Below are 14,336 nucleotides of genomic sequence, written 5' to 3' on the forward strand. Positions count from 1 at the left end.
AAAATATATAACTCTATATAAACTCTATATACCCTATATACACTGCAGAAATAACTCTTTGGCACGATGAAAAGTAGTCAGTGTAAATTTATTGTCCCTTCAAAATAACTAAAAATACAGCCAATAATATCTGAACCCCTGGCAACAAAAGTGAGTACACCCCTTAGAAAAAAATTAAATGTTAATATTTTGTGTGGCCACCATCATTTTCATGCATGGCTTAAATACTCCTGGGCATGAAGTTGACCAGAGCTTCACAGGTTGCCACTGGAATCCTCTTCCACTCTTCCATCACAACATCACGGAGGTGGTGGACATTTGACACTATGTGCTCCTCCACCTTCCTTTTCAGGATGCTCCAGAGGTGTTCTATGGGGTTTAAGTCTGGAGACATGCTTGGCCAGTCCATCACCTTTACCCTGAGCCTCTTTAGCCAGCCAGTGGTCATCTTGGAGGTGTGTTTGCTGGAACATTGCTTTGCGGCCCAGTTTATATATATGGTCAGTTATATATATATATTATAACTAGTGAGGTTTACTTGCATAGCTCCTTTAAGTTGACCTTTGTAACACTCACATAAACCCCACTCCCATTCAGGTCAAAACTCCATAGTGAACCCTCCAGTTGAATTCTGCCCACATCAAGCAGGATTTGAACCAAGGTCTTTGGCATAGAAGGCGGATGTGCTAACAAGAACTAAATTTGTGAGCCTCCATTACACGCAACCTCACTGAACCATGCTTATCCAGGTCACGGCACCACTGTAACCCCCCAGTTGTACTTTCTCCTTGCCAAGTAAGATGCAAACTAATGTTTTCTGCATGGTAGAAGGGTGCTAATACGGATGATAAAAAACGCAACCTCTACACTCAGTCATTGCAGTGTCTGTTTAGGCCAGAAGGATGTGTACTCACACAGCTACTACTACCTAGCCCCTGCTATTTTCACCCCTTAAACTTATATTCACCCCATCCGGGTCACGGCACCAGTATAACCCCACTTGAGGCTAGGCGAGTGAGGTTTACTTGCACAGCTCCTATTAGCTGACCCTTGTAACACTTACATAAACCCCACTCCCATTCAGGTCAAAACTCCAAAGTGAACTCTCCAGTTGTATTCTGCCCGCATCAAGCAGGATTTGAACCAAGGTCTTTGGCATGGGAGGCGGGTGTGCTAACAAGACACTAAATAAGTGAGTGAGAATTTTTGCACTAGCTGGCCTCTGTTACATGCGGAACACAAAAGGAAAAATGATTAATGTGTTAGCAGTGCTTCTCCACACACTCGCAACGTACAAAACCTAAAGCTCTCAAGTTCCAAAAAATACACAGAAACCATATTTTTCCCAGCGAGTTGTTTCTGAGTCTCTAAAATCAATAGGTTACAAGACTACTGGCCCGCTCCAATGTATGCTAGACCAAAACAGTGTTCTTGACTATCAGCTTTGGCAAAGTGTCAAACTGTGAGCCCTTTTAGGATGCTAGCTGTCAATGGCATAAACGCAACACAGATGCACAATCCTCAGCCTCTTCACCTCCAGAAGCACGATGAAGAACATCCCAGCATAAGCTTTCATTTCCCTTCCGCACAAAAGACATACTTCCAGAGGAATCACCACATCTGTCCCGCATTGCACAGTCAGTGCTCTTCATGAATGCACTTTTGGCATCGGTAAAAGGGATATTTCAGCTTGTTTCAACACCTTCCATTCAAAGGGGTGTTGAACTTAATCTGTGCCAACAATGAAAAAAAAAGTAAAGTAGCTCTATGGCAAACCTCCATTAACAACAACAAAGTGCCAGTATATAGGCAATTCTTGGCAAAGCAGTGTTATTTGACTAAGAGTGAGGCTGAGGTCTCACGTTTCATAGTTTATTGTGATGAATTAATATTTGGTAGCTGAACAGTATATTATACAACCAAACATACGGATAATCCCAACATTCAGATCTCAGGATGATTTCTGTAACTGTTCGCTCTGACAAATGAAAAATAACAATTAAAAAAAAAAATAGATCTACATATCCATTCCCTGAAAAGAACACTCTCAATGTCATTTTTATAGAGTGTGCAAACTTAATTAGGATGATGCTTTTAGTTTTATTAGTTGTGCTGTGTAAATTTAAGTTTAACGGAGTGACTAATTAAGATCATTAATTTTTTTTCCAAGATAAGTACTAGCAAGGGAAGCATTAAACGAATTAAAAGTTACAGTAAACTTCTAAACTTTGTATTCAGTCAAAAATCCTAAAAACTGATCACATTTTACATTTGATATAAAGCAGCAACTCTACATTTTTATAAGAAAAAAATGCTTCAATCCTAATAGCATATTAAAATACGATTTCTAAAATTTCTGCCAAGTTACATTCTGAACTAAATTTAAAAAGTAATATTTCACAAAATTACTGCTGTTCGTGTATTGCTCAGTTGGTGAGATTCTCAATCCAAAAAGTTAAAGTTCAAAACTATTTTTAGCAGTAGTATACAATTATAGCTAGCTGCTATTTTTAAATTATAGCTTTACTGTAGTTTAAATACTTAAAGTAAGAGTAAATATCTCAAAAAGCACAGTTTTAATGAACTCTTACTACTGGTTGAAGCTCTGCTATTATCAACAGAGAACACCGTCATTCACAGAGGTAAAGACTACCTTCCCACAAATCGAAAAGAGAAACAGAATTGGGAGTCTTCTTCGCCTCAGATAGGTTTTCCGCCTGTAACTGCGCAGGCTAGATATCAAGGAGAAATGAAATCCTGGGTGCTACAGGAGCTGGGGATGTTGATGTTAATTCCTGTGGTGTGAGCTAATCCTGCAAGTGCTGACATCCTTTTTCTTTATCAAACGCACCATGTGGCTTGTACACATGGCCAGAAAAAAACTTCACCGTCAAAGTCTCTTCTTACCATAGTGCTTTATCATGTGGTATAGAAGGCAATGAAGACATAAATGTCATCTGAATGCAAAACGTCTTCAATCTTTATGAAAATCGAGCAGCATCACCAAACGGCAAAATAATAAAAATAATAATGGCTGTTTTCTGACAGGTTTTCAGTCTCTCCCTTTGCATGCCACTGGTCAGTAAAACCAAAGACTATAGAATACACAAGACATGTCACTCGTATTATTTTGAATGGAGAAAAGTGTAAAACTCAATATGGTGAATAAAGCCCCGCCTACTTGTACAGGAGCCAATCATTGATCGCTATAGACTGACGTTTCTCCGGGGAAAAAGATTGGACCAGATGTGTGCTTTTACGATAATTTGGTGGTCAACCAACAGACTGGAATCTCAGTGAATACTTGCTCCACAGTCATAGGAAATATATCCAAATAAAGCTTGAAATTTGTCATTTTAAATGAACCCAGTGCACTTGAAAACAATAGTTTGTTTGGTTTTATAATCTGTATGAAACAAACGCAGGGTACAGTCCGTCCTGTCAAATACACATCACATGACAGCAATTACTCAATCGTCCACAAACTTGTAAACAGAGTCGCTGTCATTTCTGGAGGAGATTCACCATCAAGACCAAGTTGTGGATTACTTCAAAAGACCAGCACAATCTGACAAAGCATTATCCAGAAGATGATAATGCGTAGAACGGATATAAATAAGGTTGGTGTCGTGATCTTGTTCCTTTCAAGTGTGTATGCGCATTTACTTGGGGAACCTGAAAATATTTAGAAACGAAACTTATGAGACTGTTGTGGTTTATTATTAACTTAATGTTGATTCCAAATATGTAATGTAATAGTTAGCTTGGCAAACAGTTTTGGAGAATTTGATGTTTCCTCATTCAGACAGAATGCCAGAATGCATACTTCCTTAGAGGCGTTTCAAACATGGCCACAGACTGAAATGACTTGACTTAAAGGAACTTTGGTTAAACTACTCAATGAACTCACACTGTTGGAATTTTAGAGGTTAATGATAAAAAAAAAACAATCTTTACATTATATAATGTAATATATAATATTCATATTTACAGTATTTTCTAAAAAGCATTACAATTCAAACAAATTTTATCCCACCATGTCTGAGGAGCCACACAAGGTAAAAGTAAGTCACAATACTGATGAAAAATGAGGGAGAAGCAGCAAGTCAACCTCATACAAAGCAATGCTGCCTTCGCTACGGCTGGGGACACTCGAATTTGGACGTCAAGATTAAAAGGAGAAGAAAAAAAAGAGAAGGAAATGGAGAGGGAAGACTGAATATAAAAGATGAACAGGTTATGGCTATAAAAGAAGAGAAAAGAGAAGAGATTTTGATTTTAAAAAGGGCAATAAATATATTTTATCATGTCTGCAGTAAAATATAATCATAATTAACATTTACAACAATAAACAATGAATGCTACGCAATCAGCTAGCTTGTTTTTCTAAATACAATGACAAAAAAATTAATCCATCAAAGCCAACTTACAACTTACAGTAAAATACATTTTTATCAGTTATATGTTAAAATATTTGGATGATGTACTGGGAAACAAGATAAATATGAAGGTTAATAAGATTGTTTGCAGTAAAATGGACAGGAAACATAAATTAAATGCAGAAGAACCTAAAAAAAGAGACAAATGTGAACAAGAGACCCCTTTTCAGGAAGCATCACCCCTCCTTTGCTTCAATGAGGTTAACTGTAAGAGCATGTGCAGGATACAGTCTCCCTTTATGCACAACAATGTAAAAGGTCGCCTGCCATCACATCAAGGAAGCCTCCAGTTCTGTGCAAAGCAAGTGTAAAATTACAATTGCGCCTTAATGAACGGCATATTTCATTACATACACGCTAATTAAGAGCTTTCAGATACAACTCTAGCTGTGATAAGCATCTGCTTTTGTACACCGACAGATTGTTCGATCCTCTGAGCTACATATTGCTTTTGTTCTAAAAGAGAGAGGGAAAGCAGACAGAAGAGCGTCTGTGGATTGGAAAAGTGTGCTGGTTTTGCCGGAGCGGGGCCTCTCACCGCAGTGTCAGTGTTCCAGGTGGAGAGTGGGAGGAAAGGCTGGTGTTCTGGCTTTTGTAACGGGCACCGTCTCCACAGGCTGACGTGAGCGCGCTAATCGCTTTAGCTGATCCCGCTCAACTGTGTGTGAGGCAGATGTTTGTCAGGCCACAGCACTGCTCAGCATTCACACTGCACTAAGCGAGATTAACTGCCACCTTTATTTATTTATTTCCCTCCTTGCCCCAATTCTTAATCTCTGACTAAAAAGTAGGTGGGGTATATTAAAAAGGGACATAAGATAGCCTTTTCATAAGTAGTGAAACAAATCTGTGGTCTCCCAAGAATGTGTCTTTGAAGTTCCAGCTTAAAATAGCTTATAGATAATTTGTTATAACTTGTTAAACGTGCATATATCTGGGTGTGAGCTAAAACACACTGATTTAGTGCATGCTCCTTTAAATGCAAATGAGCTGCTACTTTCCAGGTGAAAAGGCATTGCCTATACACCCTACTCTGACACTTCAGAAACAACAACACAATCAATCTCATGCTGCCAAATTATCAGAAATGACCAGTAGTAGAGAGCAGCCTTAGGCCTAGGACACACCAAGTCAATGCCAAACAACTATCACTAACGAAACCCAACTGTGTTATTGCTTCACGTTGGATAGTGTCTGGACCAAAAAAGCTGCACGTGAACACACCAAACAGAAGTAAGCAGATTGAATCAAGTGTTTTCTCATTCCGTAAAGGAAAACCGAACTTCCAACGAAAACAAAGCAGCTTTTAGTACCATTATCACAGTAATTATCACTAACCGCAGATAAATTCGCTCGTGCTAATATGTCTGAGAATCTAATAATCCATATCGTTTGCTTAAAATTTGAAAAACGTAGCAAATGTAGCCTTTTTGTGATCCTTCTTGACTTGAATCGTTTACTTGCTACATCACTTCCTACGTCATACTCGTGCGCTGGTTCATTTCTGCATAACCAGCCAGAGCACTCTCTTTAGGTGACATTCTGATGCCGATTCTACATGCTAAATCGGGCCAATTCGATCCGATGTTAACCCAACGAGATGTGACATGTGGAACATACCAAACCAACTACCCAATGGGCAACCATTGGCTTGGTGTGTTCCAGCCCTTACATGTTCAACCAAAGGCAATGATGAAGAGTAAGAGGTTACAACTTACAGAATGAACCAGTATATTTCTGAATGGTTAGTAGCTACATTAATGTAGTCAGAGATCTACTGATTAAACTCTTAGAGTTTAACATGTTCCTGCTCTTTTCCAATGTGTGGTCTTCACAAAAAATATTTTAATATTAGTAAAAGAATATAATTATCTTTACAGAAAACATAAAACGTCTGACAATAAATGTGTTTATACAGTTGAGTGTTTTTGGGATTATTCTGAGAAAGCTTTGCTTCCAGTGAATACAGTCACAGACAATGGTCACTAGGGGAGAGAAATCTGAAAGCATTGTTTTCACATTTGCAGAAAAAGGCTTATTAAAACAAAGTTACTGAGTTCTCCTTTTTTACATTTTCTGGGTTGACAGATGCACTAGGGACACAATTACAGCACTTAAACATGTCAAAAATCTGAGTGTCATGATATCCTCTTTAAATAATTGTGCAAGGCAAGACGGTGAAACTTTCAGAGAAATCCGTTTCCCTCCATGAATTTCTAAGAGCGACATTGAGCAGAAGAGCCAGACACGCAAGAAGACAAATGTTTACGAAACTGCGACAAGGCCGCTCCATCATATCGATGCGTAACTCTCTGAGGTCGTTGAAGTATTTTCCTGGTGTGAGCCAAAAAAATAAGAAACATTTGAAGTGAGAAACCCAAGCCCTTGTCATTTGATCCATTTCCCCTCTCTTTCTTCTCTGTTGTTCTATTATGCAGGTGCTGGAGGCCTGAGGGTACGAGGCATCCGCAGGACGGGGCCGTGTGCAGATGCAGCTACCCTGCGCATAAACACTACCAGACGTCCATCCAGCCTAGCTCTGCACTCACTATATTACTCACAGGCTTCCAATTTGGCCAAATCAAGTCAGCATGTTCTCCTCATGCTCTCATGAAAAGGCATAATCACACAGGATATGTAAACATCTCACAGCTTATGGCAGAGAATGAGAATGACCCGCTGCCAATACAGAGGACGGTGTGCAAAGGTCAAATATTATCCAGATGTTACGCACTTTGTTCTAAGCTGCTTGAAATGTTGTTACCGTTTGCTGATTTGACATGCGTTTTGAGACAAAGGGGGTTATTTATATACGCTCATGGCCACCATATGAAATCTCCTTATCAACATTTTTGCGTCAATACTAGGGGTATACCAGGGGTCAAACGAGATTTACTTTTAATACTCAAAGCTAATATACGGAATGACAGAAGCAGATTGCTCAAATCATCACATAGTGCATCACAAATGACAAATAAAGAGATACTGTGTTTGAACTTGAACCGTAACATCACTATTTCTCTGAATTTTTCCATGTATTTGTTAGGATAACAGTGCCCCAATTCACAAGCAAACAAACAAATGAAACGCAATAAATAAACATTATATACATTGTATAAACAAATAAATAAATATTTTTAAGGGCAAGTTAGAAAAATATGGCAAATATTACAAAAGTACTAACCTCATTTCATATTCATAGTTGTTTTTAAAATTAAAATAAATATCATTAATTATGGCTCTAAAATAAAAAAAATGTAAGAATAAACAAAAATGAACAACATTTTATATAATATGAACTACCTCGCAAAAGTCTTGTCACCCATCCAAGTTTTAGGAACAACAAATAATAATTTGACTTCAAGTTGGTCATTTGGTATCAGAAGTGTTGCAGTGGAAAAAGAATTAATATTGTGTATGACTTCCATGAGCTTGAAGGACTGCATCCATACATCTTTGTAATGACTTAAATAACTTATTAATAAAGTCATCTGGAATGACAAAGAAAGCTTTCTTGCAGGACTCCCAGAGTTTATCAAGATACTTTGGATTCATCTACAACCCTCCAACTTACCCAAGACATGCTCAATAATGTTCATGTCTGGTGACAGGGCTGACCAATCCTGGAGCACCTTGACCTTCTTTGCTTTCAGGAACTTTGATGTGGACGCTGAAGTATGAGAAGTGCTATCCTGCTGAAGAATTTGCCCTCTCCTATGGTTTGTAATGTAACCGACACATGTCCTTATACCTCAGGCTGTTAATGTTGCCATCCACTCTGCAGATCTCTTGCACGAGACTAAATGAAACCCCAAACCATGATTTTTCCTTCACCAAACTTGACTGATTTCTGTGAGAATCTTGGGTCCATGCGGGTTCCAATATGTCTTCTGCAGTATTTGTGATGATTGGGATGCAGTTCAACAGATGATTCATTGGTAAAATCTACCTTCTGCCACTTTTCCAAATGATCAACTACAAGTCAAGTTGTTATTTGTTGCTCTTACAACTAGGATTGACGACGAGACTTTTGTCAGGTAGTGTATATCACTTATAATTACCTAATTATATTTTTTTATTTAATTTTTTTCAAACAGGCATATCAGTTTCATAAAATTTGATGAACTATCAAAGCAAAAAATAAATAAATAAAAAAAACACACTTAACCTATCTAAAATTATGTAATAACTAATTAATTACACATATAATAAAAGGCCATGTTTGGGCCTTACTGAAGAGTTTGTCAGTATGATATAGAACATAAAAAAGCACATGAATGACATTCTTAAAAAAGCAACATATCAGATTTTAAAGCATGCCGACCTGTGTGTTCTGGAGGTGGGGTGAAACGTCAGCAGCCCCCCCTCCCCCTCCCCTCCCTGCATATAGTCCGTGGGGAAGGTCCCTCCGCGAGCTCCAGTCTACACTAGGGTCCACCGCACCTGCGAACAAAGAAAAAGACACGTTACACCTTCAGCTTGAAATTAGAGTATCCTCCCAGGGCCGTTCTCCAAACCAGAGTAATTCACTTCACACGCACACCCCTGACGATCTGACATTTCCCGCTCTACTGATGTGTCCCGCACAGGTCTGGTAAGGCATGTTTTGTTTGTGTTGCGCTGGGGAGTTTTCAGCGAGAGTGACATCAAAACGCAGCCACCCTGGGGTGTCTGGGAGTAGAGTCCTGCTATAAACTGCGTCCTTCTAAAAGGTTACCACAGAGCCGCTTTGTCGCTCCTAATCCAAAATTCATTACATATAACAGTTACCATGCTTTAATACGATACGTTTCCTGAACGGATGGGCGAGCTCCTTCACAGTTCGTTGAGAGGTAAGGACAGAGTGAAACGGGGGTTAAAAAAAGGCACAGCGATGCTTTGTGTTCTTGTGAAAGCGCCATAAGCATGTAGAGCGTTATCTGTCAACACCAAATCTAATTTATCGACCTCACAAGTGATCGCACGTTGCCAGGTAAGCCAATTAAGCAGCGATTAACCCTGTATAAGTGATAGGGGTGGAGAATCTTTGGTTTCTTGGCATGGATGTCCACTCTGTGACAGAGAACCAGTGCCGGTTTTTGAGTGACAGCGACGGGAAGGTCAGACGGTAATGTGCGGCATGAATGTGCAAGTGATAATGACAGAGCCCTCTCATCGTACCCGGCTCGGATATCTGCTAACTGGATTGGATGGCCGATCACCACATCTCGATGAGCATGATACACATATGTTCTAAGCTGCTAAAATCAGGATCAGCGGATGGCGATGTGCAGCTCTGCCCCAAACACAAGAACACAGAGTCTCCGTTGTGCTGGTCAAATTGCAAAAGTAAGACATAGTGAGAAGAGCCAAGCTTCTAACTTCTTCAAGCAACTGTTGAGCAGTTTTTTGGATCTCACTTGGATCACCATTGATAGGCACATCATTTGGACTTGTCAGACAGTGAAAAAGTGGTTTGGTTAAGGACAATAAATACAGGTGTAAGAAAGTTTGACAATTGTTGAGCCTTTCCATTTCCAGAGGTAGTTAAAATGTATTGGATTGAACTGCTGTTGTAATATACAGTAAATGGAGACTTCATATTAAGCCATGTGAAGTCGCAAAGTCAGGAGCGCTGCAAACTAATTCTTAAATTTACTAAATACATATTTACAACATATTTCAAGTTTATTGTTGTCACAGCTACTAAATTGTTCTGTGGACTATTTCTAAACCTTGCGCCTTCATGTCGAAAGTCTTGTCAGAAAAAGGTCCACCGAGTCAGCCAAAGACGAAACATGCATGATTGATGGCGTTACAATAATGGCAGCGATCCAAGTCTTCGGAAAACGTAACTCAACAAAAGTTTGACACACATACAGCTACGAGTTCCGAAAAAAAGTGCACAACACACTAACTGCGGTAACTTCAGATATGAAATCATACGAGGAGAGACTAACTAGTCTGGAAGTGCAACATCAGAGTGGACGACTAGTCTACAGGCACTTAAACCGAATGTGACCGCCCTACGTAGTGAGATTGCTGCTCTATGCACTTGGCCTGAAGATTTGGAATGCCGTTCTCGATAAAGCAATCTGCGTCTTGTGGGTATTTCTGAAGGTATGAAGGGTAAACAGCCTACAAAGTAATATACAGTAAATGCTCCAATGGTTGAATGTAAAAGATGCATCTGTGTGCAGGTTAAGAAAAGTTACAGCTGACCACTTGTGAATGGATCACAGAACATGCATGTTAACAGGTGGAAAATGAAAATCATTACATTAATGAGTTTTGTTTGTAGGTCATCCTGGATGTTAGTATAACCTGGGTTCCCTCTATAAAACCCAAGAGGATTTTTGTATTGGATTATCACAGAAATAAAGTGACCAACAACATTTTAATCAAACGACACCATGTTCACTATGACTTCAACTTCTGGCAACTTTTGCAGTCATTAATTTGAAAGAAATTCCACACAATCGGAAAACCCAAAGTTTTTTCTAGTCACACAACTCTTTAGTGTTATAGCATTCATTGTCCTTGACTACATCTGTAGCCTTGATAAGGCATATTAAGCAATAAGCTTTTTCAGGCATATAAAAAAGTATGAATCGTGAAGATGAATTATGAAGATATCTCTGTGCTAATCACAGACATTTAACCAAAAATCCATTAAAAATGACTACAATGTTATTGTAAATGCTAAAATGCTAACCAGATACTGCAGAAAAACAACTTTTAACACCATAGCAATCAAAAACCATCTCAGAGCATTGTATGACACAAGAAACAACTTAAGGAGGTAATCAAATTCAAATACTTCAACAGATTCAAGTAATCCTTTTTCTGTGGGTGTGAGTGAACTAACATCGATACGAATGATCAGAGCGAGGATTCTACTTTAGCATCTACTTTAGTCTTTGTGCAAGTGGAACAATTGACCGTTTTACAGAAACGCAATTAGAGGCTGTGAAATGAGTACATGCTTCATTCCAGGAGAGGAAGATTGCCATTTCTGCATATTTGAATCCACTAGAAGGCAATCACTGAAATATGCAAACATTCATGAGAAAATAAATGTAGTGGAAAATTTGGTGCATATCTGCAATCAACTTTCACATGCAGATCTAGGAAGAGAAAATGGAGCTAAAGCAAATCAAACCGATATAGAGTATCAACTGTTTTTCGGTGAGGTTCAAGAAAAAAAAAAAAAACTCAAAAAAGAAATGTGTTTTAAAATGAGATAGATTATCTGAAGGATCAGAGCTTTTGCTGATCTGCATGTGCTTAAAAAAAAAAGTGTTGATGCTTTGTGATCACTCTTTATAAAGTGCTAAAATTAAGTCATCTTTCATTCACAAACATTGCATAACTGCTTCTCAGCTAAAGGCATGTGTTAAAAATCACTGACAGTTACGGAAACAGACATTGCTAAATGAATATGAAATTAATATACAATAATATACTTTTAAAAAATACAAAGAATATGTGCATTCATATATTATATAATACTGAAATTGTGTGTTTATATACTCACATATATTATATAACATTTTAGATAACATTGAAATTAGGGCTGCTCAATATATCGTTTCAGCATCGATATCACACATTGCAAGAATACGCAACATTGTGCTTGGACTATAATTTATCATTTTACAAGTGTTTTTTTTTTTTTTTTTGAGGCCTATGACTGCGTGAGGGTTTTAAAAGCATTCAGGCATAAGAAAATGTGAAGAGTTCAGACGCTAAAACCTCTAAGTGCAGTCTGAAATTCCCATCGAAAATGGACATTTTCCCAGCCTCCTTTGTTTATGTTGAGATATTTCACTTTAAAAACCAGGAAAAGGACTTATTCTTTGCCATAAAAGTGATATTACGGAACATACACACAAGAGCCTGCTTACAATTGTGGCATTTAGAGGTTTTTGCATCTAAACTGTACAGTTTGTAACTTTGAAAAAATCAATAATAAAGATTAAATTTATTGAAGCGTTTATAAAATGATGCAGTATTTGATTATTAAATTACTGTAAACCTGAATACAGTTCGATTAATTTTAGATTTATGTTATTTAACTTGCATATTTTTCTTTATTGAATTTATCTATGCTTGTAGATTGTTTGTTCTAAGCTATGCACCACCTATGAATCATCCCAATCAAGCTAAAATAATAAATTCTTGCTAAACAGTTTTTCAACTCATCTAGAGAAATTGTAATCATATGGAAATATGTATTGCAGAATAAAAAAACATGTGGGGAAAAAAATGTGTAATTTTTACAATATTGTGCAACCCTTATTGAAATGATTACTACCTTTTTAATTCAGATGTGATTCTCCTGACTTTATATGAATATCCATGCTAAAAGTACATCCATTATCCTCACAATCTCATTTATTTGCCTTTAAAATGTGACCTCTCTCCAACCTCTAAAAACCGCAGCACATTCCTGTATGCATGTAAATCTCCTTTACACGCAATAGTCCTAAAATGTAGGATTAACTTTGAAAAAAACAGTAATTTTCACATAACACACCCACAATTCAATTAAAACAGACTACCAAGTGTTGAGTCATGACATGCAGAAGAAAGAAAGAAAAAAAAAAAAAAAAAATCAATGTAGCCAGCAGTGCAAACAGTTGACAATTGCGAATAGAAGTGGGGGGTGGGAGTGTAAACATCATTTGTTAAGGTGAAATAGTACAGTTTCCTCACTACAGACATGAGTTGGGTGGCAGAACCCTGCCAAAAGCAATAATTGATCATTTACATGCAAATAGAGACGGCAAAAAAATGGGTTCAATCAAAAAAATAAAAAGTGAGCATTTTGAAGTGCCGCATCACACAGGCATCCAGTAAAATCAATTCACACTCTGAAGAAACCATTTTCCTCAGCCGGAGATAATGTACCACACTATGTGTTGTCAGATACTTATCAGAGGGAAATTAGCTGAGGAATACTATCTCCCACCCAAAAACAAACAGGTCAAGCGTTCCACCTCGCTTCCAAATCAGTGATATCATCAACTGGAGCTCCAGAGTAAAATGTCAACAATTGAAACAATTTGGCCACTCTTCCCTCCAATTGAACATTTCTAAAATGTCCTAGGGATATAGCAGAAAGCAAATGTTGCATTTAAGAGCGAAATGAGTCCTGTTGCGTAGGCACTCTGCAGCACACACTTTAAAGACATTTAGTGCTGTAGTAGAATGTGCCAGATCATCAGGGATGATCTGATTAAAACATGATAGTTTTTTCAGAGATCCATTTAAAATGCCAGACAGATGTCAAAGAATTTCCACCTCAGAGGTTTAGCAAAAATGTGTCATTTAACTAAAAGCTGAAGAATGCCATTTATTTAACACTAGAACTGAGCCAGTCATTTTGAAGTTATTATATAATAACGTTGTTAAAATAAAACCTATATAAATATAACCTGACTTTAAATTTCATTTAAAATTTGTCATTTCATTCAAATGATAACACACAAAAGAGTTCTGGGTCTTTCTACCTTGAATTTTCATAACGGTCAAAGTGACCACATACATTTTAGCACCGGCTACTTTTTCAAGTGCCTTGAAAATAATGACTCGATAAAATATGACAACAGACATTCAAAGCTTAATTCTAAATAGAAGCTTTGAATGCAAATATGATGGGACAAAAATTCTATTAATTACAATTACGTCTTATATGAATGGTCAGACTGAGTACTATGGCCATTCTAGCAGTTTCAGTGTCAAACACTTTTCCTAGCTTAATACGCAAACAAAAATCACCCATGTCCTTAAACATTTGGACATAGGTGCTGTGCATAGGTTAATCAACCAATTAAAGAGGAAGAGAACGTCAAGGAAACTTATTTGAAAACAGTCATTATTTGTTCAGTAAAGCAAATATAAACTGCTTTGCCT

The 14,336-nt window shown here is 37.7% G+C and overlaps 1 long non-coding RNA gene across 1 annotated transcript in view; it reads right to left on the reverse strand.

Annotated features, from left to right (window-relative positions):
• LOC130239737 (uncharacterized) overlaps nucleotides 1-14,336 on the reverse strand; it is a 94,977-nt gene that overhangs the window by 28,823 nt on the left and 51,818 nt on the right. The window contains exon 2 of the long non-coding RNA XR_008838704.1: nucleotides 8,764-8,882. This is a non-coding gene — a long non-coding RNA (uncharacterized LOC130239737). The remainder of the gene's footprint in view (nucleotides 1-8,763; nucleotides 8,883-14,336) is intronic.

This window comes from Danio aesculapii, chromosome 13 (assembly GCF_903798145.1).
Source record: "Danio aesculapii chromosome 13, fDanAes4.1, whole genome shotgun sequence".
NCBI classification, from domain to species: Eukaryota; Metazoa; Chordata; class Actinopteri; order Cypriniformes; family Danionidae; genus Danio; species Danio aesculapii.